Raw genomic sequence first — 24,809 nt, forward strand, 5'->3', positions numbered from 1 at the left:
GGGCTTCCAATGGCCCCATTACAAAGAACACAGAGCACTGGAACCCCAGTTGCTTTTTTCCTCTCAGCCAGCATTTAAATGCCAACACACTAACAAACATGATGCATTATTTAAAAGCCACTGTGCTTGACCCTACAAGGAGCTTTTCAACTGCCTGAATGTCAAGAAGAAAGAAGTTTGCTGTTTCACTGATGACTGGTGCATCAACTTCCTTCTCATTTACAATGTGACCAAGGCGAGAGGCAAAGAGCTGCTGAGTGTGGGCATGGGTGAACGAGGGGACAGATAAGAAACCATCATAGTCACCCCAGTGGAGCAACCCATGGAGCTGATGCTCAGGATTGGGAAAGGTATGTAAGGGGAAGATCAGTCCCCGGGGAAGGAATACAAGTTTTGGAGCAGTAGCTCTTAGAAGATGTTCAGAGCTGTCGAGGTGAGTCTGTTGTTTGGGCTTGGTGGTCCTTAGTGCTGGTACTGACTTACCAGTCAGGCTGATGTGTCTGCCCATCCCTCAGAGCAAGCAAGCCACAGTCTGTGGCTGCAGAGCCCAGTGGGGCTGGACACATGCAGGGGCTAGGGCTGGTGTGGTAAGAGGTGTTGGGTTATTTGGTCCTCACTGTCTGGAGCCGCTCCTCAGCAATATTTCACCTGCTGCCCCTCTCCCTTTTCTTGGGGCAAAGCAGGTTTGGCTATGGGTTCTATACTGCTTGTTTACCAAGCTACAAACCCTTCTTCCTTTCATTTGCCCAGCTCTTACCAGGCAGTATATTCTTCTTCCCTGGGTATCAAGAAAGGAGCTGGTAGGAGAAAAGTGCAGAATTTACTGGGTGATGGCTCACATTACCAAGGCAAATGTGTGCTGCGGGGCACCAGCATGAACAGCCATGGCAGATCCTCGCTGCAAATGTTACAGGGATTTCCAGATGAGAATTAATGGACTTTCCTTGGCTAGCGTAGGAGAAAATGTTCTATGTGTGGTTATTTATTATTTCTGTTACAGTCCCTGTTCTTGCTTATTGCTTCCATCTGTTGGCATCAAACTATTGGCTCTTGTCTTATCACTAGGATGTAAACCCTTCACGGGCAGGGAGCATGGTTTGGTGAGAGGCAGAACAAAGGCACTGGAAAAATTTAGGCATTTAAAGACTGGGGTGCCTTAGAATCAGTTCCAGAGAGGAACTCAGGTATTTAATACCCAGAGGTTTCATTTGGGAGGAAATATGTTTGATGGCCTGAAATACTAAATGCATAATTTCTTACCCTTTAAGTCTTGTGAAGTCGTTTGCTCCAGACCATCGTCTCTTCAGCTGGTGCCTTGGGACATCATTACCTTTGTTGCTCAGGGTTCTCAAGGAACCAATCAACCCAGACCAACTCCTGTTTAAAAACCACTTGGACTCCTACTTGGGCATAAGTTGTTCTGTTAATCCTTCCTTGCTGTCCTTAATGCTGCCAGTTTAGACAGGACAGGATTAAGCATGTCAGCTGGGAGATCCAGAATCATTGTGAAAAATAAAGCCACTCTCCAGGCCATATCTGCACCCAGTCAAAGAAATGAGGGCTGATTTTGAGGGAGCCATGGGACCCACTGGTGGCTATAAGACTCCATAAAAAAAACTCTGTCCATGCAGGTGAGCACTGTCCCTCCACTACCACAAGGGTTCCTCTGGATAATCCCATGCAGGTGGCACGAGCACTGCCATTTATCCACAGTGGTCTGGGCAACTTGGCAGGAATGGGAGATGCTGCATTAGGTTGTGCGCTGTTTTACAAATTTTAATCCTCACTTTGAATTTTCCAACAGAATGGGTTTGTTCTGCCTCTGGGCTGGAGGGAAACTTCTTTTCGTTACCCTGGAAACATGAAGACGACAGATCCATCGTTCTAGTAAGAGGGAGAGGATGAGAGAGAAGTACATGACAAAAAAGTGTGAGGGGGGAAGACCAAGGGAGTAAAAAGACCTTTCAAAGGTGCTGTCTTCACCTGCTGCTTCAAGGCTAGGAGCAGGGGGAGTGCTGAAGCTGCCACCAGTGCTCAGGATTTCCCAGCACTTGCTTGGCTCTTCCATAGGAGCTGACTCACTGGAGTAATTTTGCTCAACTTTTACAATAAAGCAAAGGGTGATAGATTAATGTTAATATCTGCTTGCTCCCTTCCCAGCTCAGGCAGCCTGGAATCAGCTCACACTGATTATCCTCAGTATTCTACCTCATTTAAACCCACGGTGCAGTGTATGCAGAGCACACCCAAAGGTCAAAGAGCTGCTCCTTGAGGAGATGGCTGAGCTGCTGGGCAACAGCTCGTGTCCTGATACTGTAGATGGGAACAGGAGGAATCCAGACACGCCCATTTGGAAGCCCTTTCCCCTCCACAGGGAGCCCACGAGGACATCCAGGCAGTCCACCTGATTCAAATCAGGCAGGAGTTTACATCTCCTGGTCAGCTGGCTTTGTGAGGAAGGCTGGCTTTGGGTTATGCTTGTCCAAGCAGCCACAGAAGAAACCGTAACACCCAGTGTGGGAAAACCAACCGTGGACACAGACACAGAAGGATAGGGAAGGGATTGGGCTCTGTATCTCTGTGCTGCTCCTGCAGAGAGCCAGCAGTGAAATGCGCCCAGGTGAAGTTGGAGCATTTCTGGATGTTGTGTCCTCGGTGGCAGCTTCAGAACAAACTGGAGAAGTTTTCTGTTCTGGATTCTGGAGTCAGGCACGAGCAGCTGGGGGAGACCTGCAGCTTGCCATGAGCTGTCCCTTGGTGCATGCATCCATACACATCCACACTGCGAAGTTTGAACTTAGGGCAGGGATCTGCACTCAGCTCTTGAGTTACTTGGTGTCATCACTTGCCCTGGAGGGTACAGGACAAGGAAATCCGCAGTGCCACAGAATCCCTTTCCTTTAGGTGGGAACTGAGAGCTCTGGAGAGGATAAACCACTGTTTAGTGTCTTGGTGAGCTTATAATTAAAATATTCAAATAAAAGAATGTAGATTTCTGCCTCTCCCACTGAACTTGCAGGAATTAGACTCAGGAATATTCTTTTTTCCTGATGGAAATTTGAGTGAAGAGCAGGTGGAAAGGATATTGCAAGGCAACATCCAGCTGCTTAATGCCAGGATATGTAGTTCCTGCCCCTCTAAGTTCCCTGTGCTCACCTCCTGGTTCCATGCCTTGATGATATAAATCCCCTTTCCTGCACTTTGTCTCTCTTCTGCCCTCCAAAGCACCAGCTCATATTAATCTTCTCTCTCCTTGCTGAGTTGCAAAGTGCTTAAAGGTAAGGATTCCATTTTTGTGCTCTTATGAAGTCCCTTGTGCTTTCATGGCACCATGCAAATAAATACTGGGTAATGAGCAGATGCCTCTCATCTGCACTACCCCTGGGGACAGGGAACATGGGGTTCACCCCAGAGCTTGCAGGAGTGCCATGGAGAAGGTGTAGAATCACAGAATTGTTTTGCTTGGTAGGATCTTAAAGCAGTCCCACTCCCCTGCCATAGGCAGGGACAACTTTCACTAAACCAGGTTGCTCCAAGCCCTGTCCAACCTGGCATGGGATACTTCCAGAGATGGAGCAGCCATAGCTTCCCTGAGAAACCTGTGCCAATATGTTCCCCTTTCCCTGTTAGGCAGCTTTGTTCTCCATCTGCCCCCCGTCTACCTCACACTGCTTCTCCTGCTTCCACAGTTTTGCCTTTATATCTCCAATTTTCTACATGTCACAGTCCTGTGTCAGTCTTCCATTGCCACCCTGCTTCTCCCAGCACTGCTCTGAGAATGGTCTCAGCTCCTCTACAGTCCAGGGAGCAAGAGGAAACAGAAAGAAAACCTTTCCCTTGAAGAAGGATGATAACCAGCATGGGCCAGGTAAAAGTTGTTGGTTTGGTGGGTATTGGAGGAGCTGCATGTGCTGAGATCCGCAGGCTGCAGCACAGCACAGCTCTGAGCTGAGCTGGATTTTAACCTGCCACTGCCATCTGCGGGGCTGTTGGTGCCAGCAGCAGAGCCCGGCAGTCTCGGGAGATACTGAGCCGTGTTATGGTTATTATCCTCTTCCTCAAGGAAGTTTGTGGTCCCTTTTCCCTCCCTTGCCCTGTTGCTGGAGCAGTGTCAGTGCAGCTGCCAGGCAGAGTAGCAGCAGCAAGACACAATTGCAGCAAATGCTGTTTGACAGTGTGGTTTGGATGCATTTTAGGTGAAAACATAAAAAAAACCTGAGCTTGTTTGATCCTGGATGTACCTGCCTTCCATATCCATGTTCGTGCGCCTCCATGTCATTACGGGATTAAAGCATCATTAGCACACAATGAAAGTCTTTGACGACTCTGCCCTGTGCTCTTCCTTGTCTTTCCTTTTTGCATTTCTCCTGCCCCATCCTCTTCCTTTTTTTCCCATCTTTCTTCTCTTTCTCTCTCTCTCTCTTTTTTTTTTTTTTTTTTAATTAATCTAGTCTTTTTCTACCTTCCTCCACTTTCTAGTCATTAAGGGGATGATCTGGAGTAACACGTCACCAAGACACAATACAGGGGGAAGGACTGATTCTGACTGTTCCTGCACCAGTGGGGATATTTGTTTTAGTGTGACAAACTGAAGGCAGCATCACCCAGTGCAAATCCATGCAGCTGTGCAGCTGTATCCAAGCCCACTGCAGCTGAGCTGGTGCAAAGAGGGTGGGGAACACCAGCAGGTCCCCAGTGGAGGATTCTGGTGTAAATAGAGGAATTATTCCACTGACTTTGGGAAAGCAGCTTCAGATTTACACCAGGAGAGCAGTGATCAGTACGTGGTGTTCAGCATCCACTTCACAACTCATTACTGAAAGCTGCAGCGTTTGGAGCAGCTGCTGTAGAATGCCAGTAGTATTTTTAATAAGGGTGCTGAGACCAATCTACTCCTCTATAGCAAACGTGACAGCAATTTAGATTGAAAGTCTCTGTTTTCCAGACAGACACTCCGCCAGTTAGTGCAAACAAAAAGGCACTTGTAACTCCAGTCCTTTAATCTTACTCTTTGCTTGGTGATAGATAAGGCGTCTTGACATCAAATTGCACTAATATGGTCCTCTGAAGATTAGCACTGTGGACAATGCTCGTAGTCTGGCTTTCCCTGATATGGTTTCTGAGAGTAGCAAGGTCTAGTGGTCAAAGCAGGGATGCTGGTATGGAAAATGGGCTGTTCTCACACTCCTCCAGCCTCTAACCTCCAGTCTGCCAGTGGCTGACCTTGCATCTTGGTTTTTACAGTCGTAAAATAAAAGATACTAATTGCCAGGGTGGGGAACTCGTTAGGGGATGGCTAATGATTATTGGCTTGAAAATTACAGAGAAGAGTGGAAGAGAAACAGAAGGAAGGTTTTGCAATGAGAGTGGGGTGCAGGAACTGCTTCTTTAGAGATCCCAAAGCTGTTTCCTACATATGGTCTCATTCCTCTCTTTTGAACTAAGGGGCAAAAAATGTAAGGTCAAGCGATTTGCTCAAGGTCGTGTGAGAAATCTGGAATGAACCCAAGTGTTGCAGGTGCTGCCTGTTCACAGACAGGCTGTAAAGGCTGTCATCACACACAAGCCCTCCCATCTGGGGTGCACTGGGCAGGGCTTTGGGTGGATTAAGCACTGAAAATGAAGGGGAGTCACCTGGACTGTCCCCCAAGCCCCAGAACTCCCAGGCTGCTCAAGATGCCCTGCAGTCTCCTTTGTGTTCAGTGCAGAGGGGTCATTTCCTGACGATGCTGTAGGGCCAAAGGCAGCATCAGGGCAGGGGAGGCACAAACACCTCTCTGACACCACACTGTCATTGCCCATGACTCCATCACCACTGGAGGAGATGGGAGCTGTGGCAGCAATGTCAGCCCAGCACTGAAATCACAGCAGCATCTCCGAGATTAAACCGCAGAAGACAGGGCAAGAGAAAAAAGAAAGAAGACACCTTAAGTCAATGACACTGAGAAAACGCTGCATGAGGTGAAGGAAATTCCCATGGAGCCACGACAAAACAAGCAGCTGGAGTGGAGAAGCAGATGGGCATCACAGAGGCATGGACTCAGCAAGTGATGGTGAGGAGGGCAGTGGGTTAAACAGGCCTGGGAGAGGATGTGCTGTGGGATGTTGGATCCTGTGTGTTCCCTGCCTCTCCCTTTGGAGAGGCCATGCTCAGGATGGGAACAGCCATGGATAGACACTGAGTGGAAGGACAGGTAGAAGAGATAGTGTAAAATGACTGAATAGTAGAGGTTGATCTGTCTTCCCAATACTGTGACTGGCAATGTTAGGGAATGGCTGGAGCTGTGCCAGAGGGGTTTAGATTGGATACTGGGGAAAGATTCTTCCCCCTGGGAGTGGTGGGCGCTGCCCAGGCTCCCCAGGGAATGGTCCCAGCCCCAGGGCTGCCAGAGCTCCAGGAGCATCTGGATACTGCTCCCAGGCACAGGGTGGGATTGCTGGGGTGTCTGTGCAGGGCAGGAGTTGGACTCGATGATCCTTGCAGGTCCCTTCCAACTCAGAATATTCCATGATTCCATGATTCCAAGACTTATGGTCCTTCCCTTTCAGATACTTCCATGCCAATATAAACAGAGCTTTCCAGCTCCTGGTGCTGCTGTGTGCAGGATCCTCGTGTCAGGCGGCAGAGCAGGACAGGCCAGTGACACAAAGCTGTCCCTGAGAAAGAAGGCTGTGCAGCACTTCCCTCTGGCTCTGCCAGAGCTCTGTCCCTCACCTGGACTGGCCACGCCTGACAGAGCCATCCAGAAGATGGAGGGGCAGGAAGAGGTGGGAGTCAGGAGGAGCTGCGAGGTGAGGGAGCAGGAGTGACTCAACATGTGAAGCCTGACAGCTCTGTGTCAGCTCTGGCCACAGCACAGGGCCAGAGAGGGGAATGAGCCTCATCAAATTGAAACTGGGAAGGTTTCCAAAACCTTGTCCTCATGAAGCAACAGCATGCAGGTTTGCATAAATATCTCTAAAATTCATCAAACAGCTCAAATTAAATACACTAAGGAGGGAACCACTTCTGCATTTAAATCTGCACACAGTTGCTCCCCTCTCTTTGATGCCCACCCCTCCATCAGCCCAGGAGCAAGGTATATTCCAGATGGTTCCCCCATCTTAAAAAACTGCACTGCACAGCCGATTAAATTCTGCTTGTTGTAATTAAGCCCGACACAATTAGCTGTCAAGCAGGGCACTCATCTGTTTTATGTTGCAATCTCTTCAACAGGCAAGGCTGCTAGACAAGATTGTCACTTTTCAAAAAGATTTTCATTAGTTACCCTGGGCTCTGTGTCAGACACTGAAATATAAAAATGTATTCTGTAGCCAAGTCAGGGAAATTCTCATTTAATGTTCCACACAGTATTATGAAAGTAATGTACTCTGAAAATGAATGCATTTTGGAACATTTTGGAAGAAATGCAATTTGTCTCCTAAGTAATAACTGCATGTTCATGAATTTACTGATTTTTTTTTCAATATGCCTTTCATAAAGTTGGGAAGAGTTTTTCTGACCTAAAATGAGAGGAAGAGAAACTGTTGATTTTAGTGTTAGTCTCCTTCCCTCCCTCTCTCCCTCCCTCTTTCTTTCATTCCTTCTTTCTTTTCCATCATTTCTGTACACTCTCAGTATAAGGACCAGGCACTGTCCAATAGATGTGGGAGCTTGGCATGGAAGAAATATGTAGCTCAGAAATGGAAAAAAGGAAATAATTGTGATTAATGAGGAAAAGGGGAGCTCCATCTTTCCATTACTTTAGCAACTGAGAGCAAGAAATCCCCTGTTACTCCTCACAGTCCCCCAACCAGGAGATACAATTACAGTTTTCCCAAGTTTGGTGGAATAATGAATTTTCTGCATTGTTAATGGCAGAGGGTAAGTGGGGATCAAACACACAGTCATGGATGCATCTGACCACCAAAATTCAGATTTGCAGTCAGAGAAAATAAGTATTCCAGCTTGTGGAGTCTTCTCATTTCCTTATAAATAGATGCTGGATTCTAGAACAAATTCTTCAGTTGTCTCCAGTCACTGCACTGCCTCCCTCTGCTCCAGTTTGTGTGAAATTGTACCTTCAGTTCCAGTGCTGAAGCATCCATGACTGCATTCAGATCCAAAGGCCTAACCTGGGTATCTTGTACAGGCAGGATGACAAGCAGCAGAGCTGAACAGCCACTGAAGTAGTGGCTGAGCTTCCATCTGAAGAGAAATAGATGAGTCAGAGTTACTGGGTTCAACTGGGCAGGAATTTGGTAGAGGGGAAAATGAAAAACCAGATTAATGGCAACAAGTTGGAAAATAAGAAAATGGATGGGGAGTTACAGTGATAATTGAGACAGTAGTCATTAACTGGCATGAGTAAGCTCAGCAAACTTCTGCATTTGCTTTAATAGTTGCAGTGTGATGTGGTCCACAGTGGGTGAGCAGCAGGGCTGAGGTGATGGTGTCACTGCATCCCTCCAAGCACAGAAATTAATCTTCTTTGATCTGTGATTGCCCCACACTTGTGTACTCAGGGCTCTGTGTGCCCTTGAACAGGAACAAGTAAAATGGCATATACTGCTGTCTTGATATGCCTGTACAAATTGGGGTTGTCAGTTTATATATTGAGATGAAATACAGTTCTCAGGTCATAAGAAGTTATGTGCTGAAGTTTGAACCCTGCTGTGACAAGCATTACCCGGCTTTGTTTTCTGCCTGTTATTGGCCATTAACTCCCCGGGCAGACTCTCTGATTCAGAATTCAAGTGGCTTTAATCAGGCTGCACTTACCTTCCCCGGGAAGGAATAAAGTTCATTCAAATTAACACCACTTTATCTCCAAATAGGATCACGCCCATATGAAGTTCAGTGTGTATTTTAAAGCCTTGTCTTTCGTGGCACCCCTTTTCCTCACTGAATTTCCTTTACAGTGAGGCCTTTCCTTGAAAAAAATTCACATTTTCCTAGGATCAGTTTTGGAAGTTGTCTCGTTGCTACCCTGGGTGCCTGCACAGGGCTGGGAGCTCTGAGCTGGAGGGGAGCCCAGTCCATTAAGCAGAAGGAAGGTCAGGAAAAACTCCACAGGAGCATGAGACAGAGCAAATAACAGCAGAGGGGTGAGCAGGAAAACACTCTCTTAATTGAGCTGGGGGAGAAGATGGAGCAGTGGTGAAAACAGGACTGGCAGATTATCATTTAGGAGAGCTGTGATCCTGTGATCTGTCCCGTGGCACAGACACATCCGAGGAGCCCTTGGTCGTGCTGGGGGGGCTGGAGCTGAGGGGCTGCTGGCAGAGCACGAGGGGTTGGGGTTAGGGTTAGGGTTAGGGTGCAGGGCTGTCCAGCTGCTGCTCCACAGCTGCGCTCAAGTGCTCTGAGCACTCCTGGTCCAAAGGGCAGAGTGCCAGTGCTTTTCCTCTCCAGAATTCCCCTCCGCTGCAGCAAGGGGCAGAACGGTTGTGGGGCAGCACAGATCAAAGCAGGGCGCTCTTTTGTGCCCAAAATGCTGCTCAGGAGGATGGTCCTATACACCGTGGTGTGCAGGGATGGGGCACAACGCTGCAGAGTCACAGCCTGTTTGCCACAACAACAACCTGAATAAATGGAGTAAATCTGAGACACCAGAGAGCCGAGGGTCCATGCTCAGCTGCACATACACGGGTGCCGTTTGACCAGGTCTCTGGACATCTGCTCTCCACTCTGAATACTCCTCCAGCCCAGCTGCTGTGGCTGTAACATTCCAGGGAAATGGCTCGTGTCCTTTTTTTACACTGGGATGGAGTGCCCGGGCAGAAAGAGAGGCTCTGTGAGGAGCCACAGATGTATTGCAGCCCTGCTCCAAGTCCTCCAGCTGCCTCCTGCGCAGGCAGGGATGGCAGGCAGGCAGGGATGGGTCTGGCAGATCCTGCCTCCAACACCCGGCTGCTCCCACGGGCTGCTCGCTCCAGGTGGGACTGAGACCCACACGAGGCCCCTCAGCTGGCACTGGCGTCGCAGGGATGCTGGGCTGGCTGCAGGTCAGCACATAGTGGGGATGTGGTAGCAGGGATTCTTGGCTGCCTGTGACTCACTGATCTATTGCAAATAGCTTTGGGCAGTGCTGCTGTGATAACAGCAAAAATCAAACCCCCCAAAATGCCTTCCTGCTCCATCCTTTAGGTGGATGTGCTACTGGCAGGGGTTTTGCCAGCACTAGGTGCAAGGGGCTGCTCACAGGGTGCAATGAAACCCAGCTTTGATTTTTTGTGTCTGTTTCACCCTTTCCTCTCTCTATTCATATTTGTCAGCAGGACTTTCTCCCTTCCTAGGTAATGAAACTGAGGGAGATTTTCCCCTTTTGTGTTTTAATGATGAGAGATGAGTCAGGAAGAGATCACTGAAAGAAAAAGGCCTCCAGGTACTGGAATAAAGGTGCAGGTGCCCCCCCTCTCCCCACACTGATGCTGCTTGTTGCAGGCTGGGGTACACAGACTTCCTTTGGGTACTTGTCTGGCTTTGGTTTGGGATGGCACATAAGTGGAGCTGCAGCATTTAGCCCTGTGAGTTCCAGTCTGTGCTTGACTCGCAGCCCTTTTGCTTCTTCCTCAGCATCTTCCTGATGAGGGCCAGAGATTTCTGGTTTGGCACCGCAGACCATCAACCACAACACACTGCACAACTCCCTGACACAGTCAGAGCCATCATTAGGTGTCACTGAAACCCACGCTGGTGAAGGTTTTATTAGAGTGACCTCCTACAACATCACAAACCCCAGACTACCCCTGTTCTCCAGAAAGAATCTGTAGAGATGGATGGGCAGCTCTCTGTTGTCTTTCAGGTGAGCAAATTTAAATATGTAAGTCTGCCTGACGGTTTCAATTTTTATTTTCTTAAGGGTGCTACAAGAGAGAATAAAAAAGATTTATCACAAAATATTACTTTAGGGAAGGGAGGGGGAAGGACGGGGGAACACTAGAATGTTTTATTTATGGGAAAACTGCAAATTACCTTAATAAATTCCTTTACTAAGCTGTGTCAGCTACTAAAACATTGTTCTTTGTGGGTGAATAACTTTTAATTTGAGTGTTCTCGTATTCAGCAGAGTGAGGTAATGGATTAGCAATTGCCTGTATTGTAAATGTCATCTTGGCATAATTAGGGTGATTATTGTTAACCAGTGGAGTTTAGTATTTATCTGTCACTGGGTGAGGGAATATAACAAAGCCCCAATTAGTTATAAATGGTGGTGGGTGGTGGGGATGGAACAGCCTTGGAAATGTTATTTTTGTTTTAAATTTATTTCAGTATTTATTTGGTTTCAACATTGGCATTAATGTGATCTCCTGACTAGAGGGATGGAGAACCACATGCACACATAGATGCCATGTGTGTCAGGGCAGGAATTACAGCAGAGAAGGTGGCAAAAGTGGGATCAGCTCTTCAATTCACTGCACAGGGCAGGGGTTGCTGCTTGTGTAAACTGTCCTTCACTGTGCCTAGCTGGGAATACATGTAATCCCTGAATCAGTCCAGTACTGCAGGCTCAAAGAAAGCATTAAAATGTGCAAGGAAAGCTTTTTTAACTGACCCAGTCCTGATGTCTCCTTTCCTGATCCACTCACCTTTGTCCTAATGGCTTTACACTGCCAGAGGGCAGGGTTAGACTAGATACCAGGAACAAATTCTTGGCAGTGAGAGCGGGGAGGCCCTGGCACAAATTGCCCAGAGAAGCTGTGGCTGCCCCTGTGGATGGGCTTGGAGCAGCCTGGAACAATAGAAGGTTTCCCTGCCCATGGCAGGGGGTGGAATGAGATGAGCTTTAAGGTCTCTTCCAACCCAAACCATTCTACAACCCTTTGCCTCTAAAGTCGTGTTTGCCCCTCAAATGGCCATATGAGCATTTGATCTGTGTAACAATCACTCCCTGAGAAATGAGAGCAGAGAAGCAGCAGAAGTTTCCATCAGCAAAAGGGGGTGCTAAGCTGCTGGAAGATATCAAACATGACCCCAGGTTACAGCCATCTGTGGTGCCCCTGCTCCTTCTCATTCCCAAACACCTGCACCCACAGGCTGCAGTGCAGTTCAGGTGGCCTTTCCACACCCAGCCCTCAAAGCTGGCCATGGCTGCCTGACTGGGCTGCACCCCTGTGCCATCCCCTCTGATGGACACCAGCATGCCCAGGCTCTGTGCCAGCAACAACTTTTAAGTCTTAATTTTCATTTAGGCTCCTCAGTGCCTATTCACTTCTCCCAACACCGTGTAGCTGACGGTCAAATGGACACTTCAAGAGGAAGGGGTCTGAGTTCAGCTCTGCAAGGGAAGGGATGAAAAACCTGATTACAGCAGCTGTGAAGCAGTGCTCCTCTCTGTAAACCTCATCTCCTTTCCCTTGCAGGACAGTCAGCAGCTGGCTCAAGGCTCCAGGGTTAATGTCCTTTGTGAATACTTATCTGGCCTAATAGAACTGGGGATATTGCTATCACTCACAGATATTTCAAATCCTTCCTCTTAATCCTGACAAGCTCTTGCCCTTAATAACTTCAGTGGGACTTTTGCCAGAGCAAAGACTGTCAAGTCAGATTCTCAAATTAAATGAAAAGCAAAGCAGGAAGGGAAGTTCAAGGTGAGGGGTTTTTTTCCTTTGTGCTTTTTATGGATGTTCATAGCTGGAAACTGGGGTTTTTTTCCTTGTGATTATCTAAATGATGAATGAGTCAAACGTCCTGAGAAATATTTCCAGATCCAGACACAAATGACAGAGGATGAACTGAGCAAAGCCATCAGAGGCTGAGAAAAGACAGAGAAAGAAGACTTAGAGAGCTGATAGGGAAATAAAAGACTCAGTGGAAAGAAGAAGGTTTCAGAAGAAAGTAGGGATGATGTGCTTTCTGAAGCTTACACACAGAAAGAGCTTATACATTTTTAATTAATGATAATTTAAGTACATTGTAATAATCAGTTGGTTTAGGCTATGTCAGACAACAGGTTGCTGTGGCCACAGTATCTTGTGTGGGAGCTCCTTAAAATTTTTGGAAACCTTTAGCAGTGCTCTGTCTCCTGTGCATAGATTATCTCAGTTTTCTTTAAAAATTAAAGGAATATTTCTGTACTCTGTCCATGGCACAAAACCTGGAAAATACGAAGATGAGAGCCAAAAAAGCAAATAAAGACCTGGTTGTTGTTTTAAGATATTCCGTGGTTGCTGGGGATGCTCTTGCCTAGAGAGGGAAGAGGACTGATTGATGGCCACAGGGTTCAGAGCAAGCACTGCTGATAAGCTTCTGTCAGGATATGAGCCACAGGAGACAAGGAGCAGCAAGAACAGGAGATCTGAGTTGCTCTTAAGAAAAATTGCTATTTTCCTGCACCTTTTCATAAGTGCAAAAGAGGCCATGGGATTCCTCTGAGCACCAGAAACAGGATGGCTCTTTCTCTGCCCAGCCCAGCACCAGGTGAAGTTTGGCAAGTGAACAACCCCTGTGAGCTCATACCCCTCTAAATCCAACCTAACCCTGGATTGCTTGTTTTCTCCCAGTGTGCAGAAACTCAGCTTTTCACCCAAGGAAGGAACTGATGTCACCACTGGAAAATCTGTGACATCTCTGGGAGGATCTGTGAGCCTGTGGCCACAGCAGGGCACCCTGCAGCAACCAGTCTTGCCAATAAAAACAGGAGTTGAGCTGTTTTTGGAGTGGCTGTGACCTGGATTTACTCTTGAAAGATTGCACAGGTACTGCTTCCATTGGAAACTGTATAAAATCTGTAAATGTTCAGTAAGCCTAACTTAGATCCCAATTATACCTGAAGCCCATAAATCCAGTGTTTGGGGGCTTTTTGCAAATGCAGCCAAAGTTCTACTATTATTTATTTAGTTGCATCTGGGAGTTAACCAATTTGCAGTGATTTGCCAGTACAAATATTTTTCAAAGAGAAAGGTTTCCCTCTTCTCCATAAATATTCTGCATCTGGCTTTTGTGAGAAGAGAAAAAAAAAAAGATGTTTCAGCCAAAGTAGGAAAAAAAAAAATCTATAAGCATTTTATAGAACTCATCAAATACAATTTCAGTTTAGTTTTGCAGAGAATCAAGACTTTCTATTATCTTCAGTATCTATCAAGGAAGGTCAATATTACTCCTGTAAAATATTCAGCAGCAAGGTTTTTTACTTGGCCATGTCCACTTCCCATGGAAAGTCAATAGATACACAGAGCAATTCCTGAACAGAACAGGAGAGATCAAAAGGGAATTTTTGAGAGGTTGAGCTACAAACTCAAACAGAATCTAATTCCTTAAAGGCTTGATCCAGCCTCTACTGAGAAATAGAAAATTGCTTCACTAGAAACAGGAGCTGACCTTCACTGAGAGACAAGCCAGTATCTGGAGGAGCCCCAACTGCTTCACACAAGCCCAGACACAGCAGCTGTCACCTCCTCAGCCTGCTCCATTTGGATCACAGCAGTCTCCCAGAGAAAACAGAGATTCCTCATAATGAATAGGGTGGGAGGTTTGGCTTAGCAGCACCACTTGATGCCTCATAATCCCTCATCCCAATTTTCTCCAGTTTATCACATATCCCTGGAAGCAGGCATGAAGGCAATGCCATGGAAACATGATGGCAAGTCGAGCTGTCAGCTTGGGGCCTCTCAGTCAAGGGGTTCTCCAGGGAGAGCAGAGCTGGCACCTCACAGGCACTTCACTCTCCTCCTCCTGGCCCCAGGAAACATCTCCACATGGCAGGCAAGAGGGACACTTTTTCATCAAGTCTGGAGGGAAAAACAAGCCAGTCATCTCTGCAACTGTCAATGCCAACAATCCTCCTGTAGTAACGGCAAAAATGCAATATGGGCAGAAAGGGGCAGATGAAAGTGGCTGAACTAAGCTGCTCACATCTAGAGGCACCAGAGGGAAGTGTTGCTTTCCTCCCTCCAGCCTATCCATTTCAGTGTTGCCACTTGGCTGAGATAATTTACTTTAACAGTCTGGTTACAAATGAGATTGTGAAGGAAGCACGTGGCTGAGAACAGGGATTTCTGAGTCACATTCTCATTTCCCCCTCCTGCCTCCTAGGCCTTTAATAAACTACAAAGAGACATTAAGAAAACACTAAGAACTCTTTATCTGCTGAGATTTGGGAACTGGTACAGCAAGCAGGCAATAATGGATTCCATGTATTTGCAATACACCCCTGAGGCAGTGGCTGAACAAGGGGAACAGGAAGTTCAACTGCTCAGGACAGAGAGTGCCCAGCTCAGGAGGCTGGAGGAGGATGGAAAGCAATGTCTGAGGCTGGGTGAATGTGGTTTCCCAGTCTCTCAGGAAGCTTTCAGTCGTGCTCATGCCTCATTCCCTGGGAAACCCAAGGGGAATTAAGTAGCTGTGTTTGTGCTTTGAGACATCTTCCACATCACCCCCAACACGTACTTGTATCACTGGGGCCAGGTTAAATCACAGCAGGAGAAGGGGAAGAGAAAAGGGGCCACATCCTGCCTCTGCCTGTAACACCAGTTCAGTGGATAACTGCAGGTAGTGGGAAAATCAGATGTAAGGAATGAACAGGTAAATGTCCCCCCAAGGCAAAGGAATCAATGCAAAAATCAAGTTGAAGCTAAAAACACACACAGAACTAATTACTGAAAGAGAGCTGAGCCTGGAGTGGATGAAATTCCTTGCTGAAGGAAATGGCTCAACCAGGTAAATGGTGCAGTTGGCCTCAATGGCTTGGGTTATTTATTGTATTTTTCTCTTTCTTCATGTAGGTCAGATGTCTTCCTGAGGGGTTTCTCTTAACCTCCCTCTTAGGATCTCAATTACACACTCAACACAGATTAACAACAACAACAGATAATAGAACAGTTAGAGCAAAAGAACCTCAGAGGAAAACATAGTGCACTTAGACCAGAACAAATAGGAAGGGTTCAGGAGAAGGAAAATCAATGTGGCTGATATTTATTACACTCTTTATAGAGGGAGATGAGACTCAACCAGAGCCCATTTAGAGTTCTGTTCCACTTGGATTTTGGCATAAACAAAAGTAATGAGTCCAACTCTTCATTACACTTTTGAGCCCAACACATTTTAATTAGGGTTAAAAAATATACAGGGAGTGGGGAAAAAAGACAAGAAAAAGTAAGGACAAAGAAAAGAAGTTATAAAAATCTCCAGCTAATTCATAATTTACTATCAGTTCTGCTCAGGCTTTAGTTGGATCTTCCAAAAGCAACATTCTGTTTCATTTGTATTGGGTAGTTTCTTTTCACACAGCCTTTTTATGCCACACATGAAGAGAAAACAAACAACCATGAGCAGGGAGGAGAAAGGGAAATAAAGAAGGCAAACAATGCAATTATGTATGGAATCTAATACAAACATAGAATCTAAACAACATAGAATCCCACACTGGAAGGCGGGAACCCGTTGTGGTGACTGTAATTCAGCACTAGTGGGAACAGCACAGAAAAAGAAAGGACAGAAGAAAAGCACATTGTGAGTAATCAAATGCTGTTTGCTTTCACCCACAGGTGTGCCCAGACACACTTGGAGCCATGCGGCAGGATTGCAAGGACCCTCTGACACTTCCAGGGATGTCTCCAAGATCCTCGTGAGGAACTGCACGTCCATAGCGTGCGGCACAGCACTGTGTGTTGTGCTGGCTGCTGTGGAGCAGGTTCTCATTTACTCTTCCCCATGCCGCCTAGCATGTCAAAGTCAAATGGATTTGCATGCAAGTGTCTGCAATCACCCACAAAATGTGTTCTCCCTGCTTGATCCATCCAATTACATGACTAACTTTGCCTGGACTCAGTGGAGATTGATAGCATTGGGATCGGACTGCGGTCAAGGAACTGGAAATCTGATTTGAGGTGAGTCCTATTTCAAGCATAGCTCAAATTCAAATTATTTCAGTTGTGACAGAGAGGGGAAAGAGAGAGTAGGTGAAATAATAGCTACTGCCAGCTAAGATAAGCCAGGCAAAACAAAATATTAATTCTGATTCTGTTAGCACACCAAACAGAGAGAGATGTGATTCCATCCACCTGTCCACATCAGAGAACATTACTGTCACCCATGGTGCATAATTCAGGGGTGATAAATCACTAAAACCAAGTAGAAATGGTAACATTCTGCTACTAGATGCCACTGATAGTAAGCTTGTCTGAGGAAGAGAGATCCTCAGAGTTAGTGGCTCACATTTCTTGCAGGTGGAGGTGTGGGTTGGCTCTGAAGCTCTCAAGGTTCACAAGACTCATTGAATACGACCCATGTCCTTGAGGTGACGCCTGTGCCTATGTCCACGTCCATCCACTTGCTCCAAAGGGGGGATGAGATGGCTTCAGACCTGAAGATGAAACTCTGCCCTGGTGGGCTCTGGTGGGCTCTGCTGGCTGCCAGCTCTGCCAATGACTTGCTGTGTCATCTTGAACAATCACCACAGCTAGACACAGCCCCTTGCTGTCAGATGGCTCATACAGGTGTTCTCATTAACCTCATTAGCTAATGAGACAAAGCCATCACACAAGTCTGCAGATGAGACTCACTTGGAGTCTTGGAACACAAGTATTGCTCCACCAGCCCTTAGTATTCCATCCAACACAATCCAAAGTCTCTTCCTAAGGCTTGCCAGCACAGCAGGGGTAAAAGGAAACTGGACTGGGCTCACTGCTTGGGAAACAGAGGTTTTGCAGGTGAAACACGAGGTGTTCATATCAGGATTGAGATGAAACTGTTCTCTACTCTATGAAATCAGTGCATTTCAGAAAAAGGGCACGGGCAGTTTATGGAGCATCCTCAGCTTGTCATTTTCCCTGCTGCTCCAATCACTTTGGGCTACCCTGGAGAAGTATAATCACAACCAAACACAAAACAAAGCCAGGAAAAAAAATCTCCTGGTTTAGGGAAGTAGGAAAACCTGGGACTCAAGCTGTGCCTTTGGAGGAGCTGGAGAAAGCTGCAGCTTTCTACAGCCACCTGGAGCTCAATTGCCACTTAAATGAATTATCTTCTGCCTTTATCCCTAAGAAAAAACAACTATTTGTAGGGAGCAGACAGGGAAGCACATTGAAAATTGCTTTGTAGACCAGCTTCTTCTTTCCCCTTGCTCAAAGTGACAGAAAATAGAAACAATAATTCAGTCAATAGCAACAGGAAGGAGAAGTGCTGGGAAAAGCATGAGCTTCCAGAAGCTGGAATAGGAAAGGCCACTTCTTTGCATCTCCTGGTCTAGAGTTCCTTCCTCAAGCACCTGCAGCTGTTTGATGTCCTCGCCCTACACCTCACCAAGGGCACCCTTCCTGTATCATCTCTCAGTGTAGCTTGTGTTGCTTTTGGCTTTATCATAATTAATGGTTTTAGGGAATTCTCCCAGCATTTGATAATCCAGCACCTTCACTGCGATTCTGTCAGGAGTATTTCTTCTCTCCTTTTAAGAGAAAAAGCAACTCTGTCCTCCTTCATATACATGAAATGAGCTCCTGGCTGTGGGAGAAAGGCACTGCACTGACAGGCCTGAAAACTGACAACCCACTATTAAACTACAAAAGAGTCACCTCCCCCATGATGGTGGTGGATTTGCAGCAGGAGACTCCTCTTTTCCAACATCCTTTCACTGTACTAAAAGCTTCAGAGGAAGTTGTAAGCAGCCAGAACTGAGCAGATCTAGCCAAATATATCCAGAACTTAAACCCTGGCTTAAGCCCTGAATTGTGCTTTTTCTACATTCTTCACTGTCATACAGCTTTGACTCATGACTTTATGTCTGGAGTCCTTCTGAACACCTCTCTCCTTGAGCATTTGCTTTTAGAAGCTCTAAAATAATCTAAAATAATCCAGACTCTTCCATAGGACCACATTCTCCAATTCATTGTCAGCAAAGGCTTTATATTTCTTTTTTTTTTTTTTACTTTTTTCACAATGAAATATTTTAATTCAAACCACCCAGTGTTTCCTGCATACGCCCTGGGAGGCAGAGCAGGAAAGCAACGGGAAAGGCCTCAGATTAACAGCATAATAAGGGATTGATGGAAGAATGGCATTGGGTCAGGAAGACTTGTTCTAGGCATTCATATCCCAAAGAAGAAGCTTATAATTTTGGAAACTATTTTTATTTTTTTTCTTTTGGTCAAAAAGCTTTATTCCTAGCAGTTTCTTTCTGTCATTTCCTTGATCTGATCCTCATCTTAGGTATATCAGAATATTTTTAGAGAAGTCAACAGAGATGCATCTGCTTATGTGAGCTAAAGATCTGGCCCAAACCTCCATCTGTATTACAAACAACTTTCAAAGAGATTCTTGGCAAATGAAGAAGGGAAAAGAAGTCTTTTTGTACTGTGAAATTTCCCAGGAATAAAACAAACACAGAGTCAAAACCATTCAAACGACATTTCAGGAGATCAGTCACAGAATCCATTAATGCATTTCTTCTTAACAAATCGGGCTTGCAAATTTACTCTGTGTTTACAGGCTAACCTGTTCTATTGCCATCATGGGCAAACCTGATTCCCGCCATAAGACCCAGCTCAGTATTCACAGAGTCTGTCAAGAAATGGACAGAATTCTTCCCAACATAATAGGGTTTAATTAGAAGAATAACTTAAATAAGAATCTTATCAAAGTTGTATCAGCTCTTGAAGGCACGTTACATGCATATGCAAGTAAGTCAGGCATATATCCACCAAAAATCACTTGATTTTTCAGAATATAAGATCAGAATCAGGGTCTCACAACCATACTGGAATAAAACAGTACCATTCCTTGGGGAAAGCAGTTCTGAAATCAGTGTGACTCATTAAATCTCTGTACAGAACAGTCAGTTCACAGCATTTATAGCTAAAGCTTGTAGCTACAAGCTTGGGCCTGATTCCCCACTGCATCGTGTGAACAGCAAATTATAATTATTCCCACTTTTAAGGTCCTTGCCTAAAGAGTTTTACTCCTATAAATGCAAAAAACTCCCCCCCTATCTTCCTGTATTGCTGGAGCAGAAAATGTCTCTGCAATTGTGATTCTCTCTTGACTCCTTTTGGTGGCCCCATTACATCCACCTCAATATCAGCTTTATTCTTGTGTGCACTTGGATCATTTACAGGCAGCGAGTAAAGACCAGTGATGCAGCTGGGACTCTCCAAGGAGGTTGGAAATTTGACTTTAGCTGGTTCCCTAATAAATTAATTAGATTCCCTATTAGATTAGGGAATTTCCAATTAGGGAGGGTTTTGGCTCCATTCTGACCATCTACCGGAAAACAGCAAGAGTGAAAGAATGACAATATTTTGCTGATCTACTGAAGGGTAAATCGTGTGCCTCCTAGGAAACTGCTGGCCAATGCTAGTGAGAGGGCAATGAATTTTCCTTTGGGATTTCTCTCCTTTAGGGAAATCAGAATGGTTTTGTCAAGATCTGTCCCCCTGTGAGCTCAATCCTGCTGCTCTAAAGTGTGAACACAGAGGAGCAGGAGCAAGTTTAAGTGACTCTAAACCCAAGCTCAGTAATTCATATTCATCACTTAGATTCTGCAAAGGCTAGTGAAAGCAAGGCTTATTTGTTGATGACTGTTTGCAGGGGTTTATTTGTTTGAAAAGGCTAATCAGCCATCAGGATGCAGAGGGCATCTGCTTAAATATAAAGGAAAAGGGTGAAAATGTTCACAGCTATTCAGATGAGGTGGCATGGTTTGAGTTTAGATGTCAGTGTGCAGCCAGTGGACAAATGCTGACCACAGTCTGGTGTAAATCCAGAAGAATTCCACTAGAATCAACAGACTTTCTTCCAATTTATTCTGATGTAACAGAGAGCATGATATTTCCATTCTGATTTACATTAGATTTGTTTCCTGTTTTCCATAATTCAGTCAGTTTCCATTGTGTACAAAAGCAGCATGGACCAGATCTTGATCTTTTTTGCATTGGGTGAAAACAGTTGTTTCAAACAGAGCTACATTAAATTTATAATTACATAAATAAGAGCAGACTGTTGTCTATTCCAAGAGAGAATTTCCCAGGGCACTGCTGTGTGAGAACACTCCTGCTGTGGTGATCAGGTGCTTTGTCATTGATTTCAATGGAGAAATTTCATCTAAATCCTGGACTGAAGCCCTGAACTTGAGCTGCTTTGCACATCCAAGGTCTAGAAGCCCCTCTTTCCTCCAGAAGATTAGCCAATAGGCCAACACCTCCATCACCTCACGACCTGACACAAAACACCATGGATGGCCTTAGGAAAGTGTCAGGACACAAAGAGCTCACCTTGCCTGGCAGAAATCCTCCTCAAAAGATAGACTGGCCCCAATACATTTCATTTGTCACACACAATGTTTATAACCAAAATGTTCCATGTTGACGTCGCTTCCTACTGAGTTTCCTCCCTTGAGGCCCTTCTGACTCGCCTTGTTCCATTGTAATTGGGAATTTAGGAGCAGTACAGTTATTCCCTGGCAGATAAGGCTGCCTCTTTCAGCAGCCACGCTACCAGTAATAGATTGGGTTATTAATAATAACCAATAACATTGGTTACATTGGTTACATGTGTAATCAAGTGGATTTACTCCTCCCCATTGAAGCTGCTTATTTCACTGCTAGCAGGAAAATAAGGCCATTTAAAGTCATTTATGGTACTTGCAATGGCTTTACTGAGTAGATATACAAGTTATGTTACCATAGCTTCTAGGAGGACATTGAACTCAGCTCATCCATCTGACTTCACCACCTCTCACACTTGTTCCTTCCTCTGGAAGCCACCGTTTCCATGAGATATGGACAGGCATTGTTCTCACTCTGGATCTCACAGGTAGTGCACAAACTCAGGTAACCCTTATAACACTGAGCTCCTGACTGCCAGCTCTAACACTTTATAAACACAGATATTCCACCTCAGTTCTCAAGGATGAGAAAACATTCACCTTCATTCTTTGCTACCCATGGCCTGGGGAAATGCAAAGCAGATCTGCAGTAAAAGCAGCTGTATCAACAAAATACTGCTTTACATTGCTATGACTTGCCATTTGAAATGAAAACATACCTCTTCCATCTGACTTTTCAGGCTCCTGTGTTTTTAATTCCACAGTAAATTTAGATTCCTTTACAAATCTAAACATTTCTCTTCATTTACAATATTTAGCACTAAACATGGGAAAACAGTGACAGGAACAACTGCAATGACACCAGTGACAGCATCACAATTACAAGGCCATCAGGATTAGGAGCACATTATGTGGCAGACTGAAATTTCAGCATCTCTATGCTTCTTTCTCATCACATCATCTCAGCCCTTGTGCAGAGACTGGCAATTACCCCATGGGTTCGGCCTGTGGTATATAAAACAGAGCCTTGAAAAAACAAGGTAATCATCAAATTTCCAGTGTGGGCAGAATCTGTGTTAGGTTTGCACAAACGCACGCTATCAGGGTCGCCAGTGCCTAAAGGCAGCCTTACATAGAGCTCAAAGGCCCAACAGATTCTCTCCTCCTGATCCTTCAACAGAGCAGGAGCAGAGTTGAAGTCATCATGCCATAACAAAGGCTGACATAACTACTTATTTGGGATTTTGTTCCCCATAGGCTTTTATTCCGCTGTGCGATTTGCATTACAACTGGATCCTAATTGTCCATTTTAGCAGGCAAAGAGCAATCTGGTACAGATTATAATAAGTGAGGTAAAGCAGTGGTGTCACAAAATAGGTACTACCAGGCAAAGGCAGCCCTCCTGTCTTCCAGAGCTTTGACACCAGCTGATTAAACAACAGAGCAGCACTGCCTGGAATTAACAGGAGCCCAAAAAAAAACCCAGTACATAGAAAGTCTGCTTAAACAAAGCAAAAATGCCAGAAACTCTTTCACTAGCACTTCCTGACAGCCTTGAATGTCTGAGGCAGTGCCTGGTAGCACCACTGAGCTGAGATGATGTCATTGTCCTTGAAGAAGGGACACCTGCAAGTGACAATCTCAGGGCCCTGTGAGGGAGAGAGGAGCCCCTGCCAGGCTCTCCTGGTCCCACTGGAGGCCCTGGGAGGTGCCAAGGCACAAATGGCCCCAGCAGTGTGGCAGAGCTGCCGTGACCACAGCCCCAGAAAGAAGCATATGGCCCTGAAAAGCAAGGCCTGGGGCTGAAAACCTTGAAGGAGAACACTTCCAGGAGGGAATGCCACACAGGCTAAGAGAGGATAATGTGGCAGAGCTGCCCTATGCCAGTGGTCCTGCAAGGAAATGAGGTGCAGCTGCCATGGGCTGGAGAGTGTCTGCAAGTGGTTCTGGGGGAGGGAAATTCATAATCCACTCAAAGGAGAGTGACACAGCCTGCTTGAGACCCCGGGAGTTCAGCCACTGTGTTGAATTCTCCTGGATGTGGAAAAACCGTGGTGTTCCCAGAGACGCTAGTGCAGACTCATTGATTAGTAGGCAGGGCAGGAAATTAAATGAGGTGGGTGAATTGAAGCCAGGCTTCACAAGCTGCATCTGTTCCTCCATTCCCTCTGGATACAACACTGATGTAACTACAAAAAGTAAATTTAGTGAGGAAAGCGGGCAAGATGATGGCCCTGTAAACTGAAATATCTGGTGCATGTATGTCTCAGGTACAGCAGAAGCACAGAGGAGCCACTGAAACATGCCCCAGCGTGAGCTGCCTGACTAGAGCACAGTCACTAGTGGAGATGACCTGTCTGGGCTTGTCTTCTGCTCATGAAGCTCAAGAGAATGAGCTGCTGGAAAGGCCTGGCTGCAGCTCCAAGGTGGAGGTAAACAGCAGTGCTTTGGATAATCCTGTCTGTGATGCTCCATCAGCAGCAGATCCCAAAGGTAAACAGTCCCAACAATCAGCAGTCCCATCCACAGAGCAGCACTGTGAAGTTGCAAACTTTTCTATCTTGCAATACAGTCAGGACCTAACACACCTTCCAGTGGTGGGCCTTGGTCTTGTCCACACTTGTGTTCACAGACAACAAGGGAAACATCCATTTCACAGTAGTTCTTACTGTCAGCATCTTTTCTGGTATCCAGGCAGCTCCCCACAGCACCACAGTTAATTTAGTCTTTACAGATATTCCCCTGAGCTGCAAAAAGCCTTCCAGAGCTGACCAGAGCTGCTAGCTACAGGCAGGAGGTGTTAGAGTAGATCCTGGACCTAATCCAGCTCAGGTTTGTTTGCCTTTTGCAGAAAGGCAAAACTCCAAAGTGCCTGGTTGGTTTTGAAGGACCTAGAAAAGCAAGGAGAGACAGGACATCTCAAATAAAAAACTTATTTTTCCGCGATGTGTGTCCAGAAGAGGATTCAAAGCATCCCTCTGCCCATTTGGTGATCCAACCCTCTTGGCCAGACTCAGGTAAACCCCAAATATCTAAATTACACTACAAAAAGTGGCTTCCATCTGTTCTGATAGCAGCTGAGTGGTGTGATCCCACCACTCAGCAAACATTAAGGATACCTGCAGCTGGGAGGAAGAGGCAGCATGGGGAGGACAAGTAGAAGAGGCAGAGTAAAACAACTGAGTAAAAGAGGTTATCCCTCTGTCTTCCCAACACTGGGACTGGAAATGTTAGGGAATAGCTGGAGCTGTGTCAGGGGGGTTTAGATTGGATGCTGGGGAAAGTTCTCCCCCCACAGGCTGGTGGGCACTGCCCAGGCTCCCCAGGGAACGGTCTTGGCCCCGGGGCTGCCAGAGCTCCAGGAGCGCCTGGACACTGCTCCCAGGGATGACCAGGGCAGGATTGTTGGGGTGTCTGTGCAGGGCCAGGTGCTGGACTCAATGATCTTCGTGGGTCCCTTTCAACTCAGGGTATTCCATCATTCTCTCATCACTAAAGAGTTGCACAGTTCTATTAGCAAAGCATTAAACAAATCTTTTGCAGGAAACAGCAACACAATAAACAGGCAAA

At 46.0% G+C, this 24,809-nt stretch overlaps 1 long non-coding RNA gene across 1 annotated transcript; it reads left to right on the plus strand.

Annotated features, from left to right (window-relative positions):
• The first annotated feature begins 9,871 nt into the window (after nt 1–9,871).
• Nucleotides 9,872–24,126, plus strand: LOC134553660 (uncharacterized). Its single transcript, XR_010081133.1, has 4 exons — nt 9,872–10,787; nt 13,486–13,680; nt 16,468–16,809; nt 23,510–24,126. It is a non-coding gene; the product is annotated as an uncharacterized LOC134553660 (long non-coding RNA).
• The last annotated feature ends 683 nt before the right edge of the window (nt 24,127–24,809 follow it).

This window comes from Prinia subflava, chromosome 8 (genome assembly GCF_021018805.1).
Source record: "Prinia subflava isolate CZ2003 ecotype Zambia chromosome 8, Cam_Psub_1.2, whole genome shotgun sequence".
NCBI classification, from domain to species: Eukaryota; Metazoa; Chordata; class Aves; order Passeriformes; family Cisticolidae; genus Prinia; species Prinia subflava.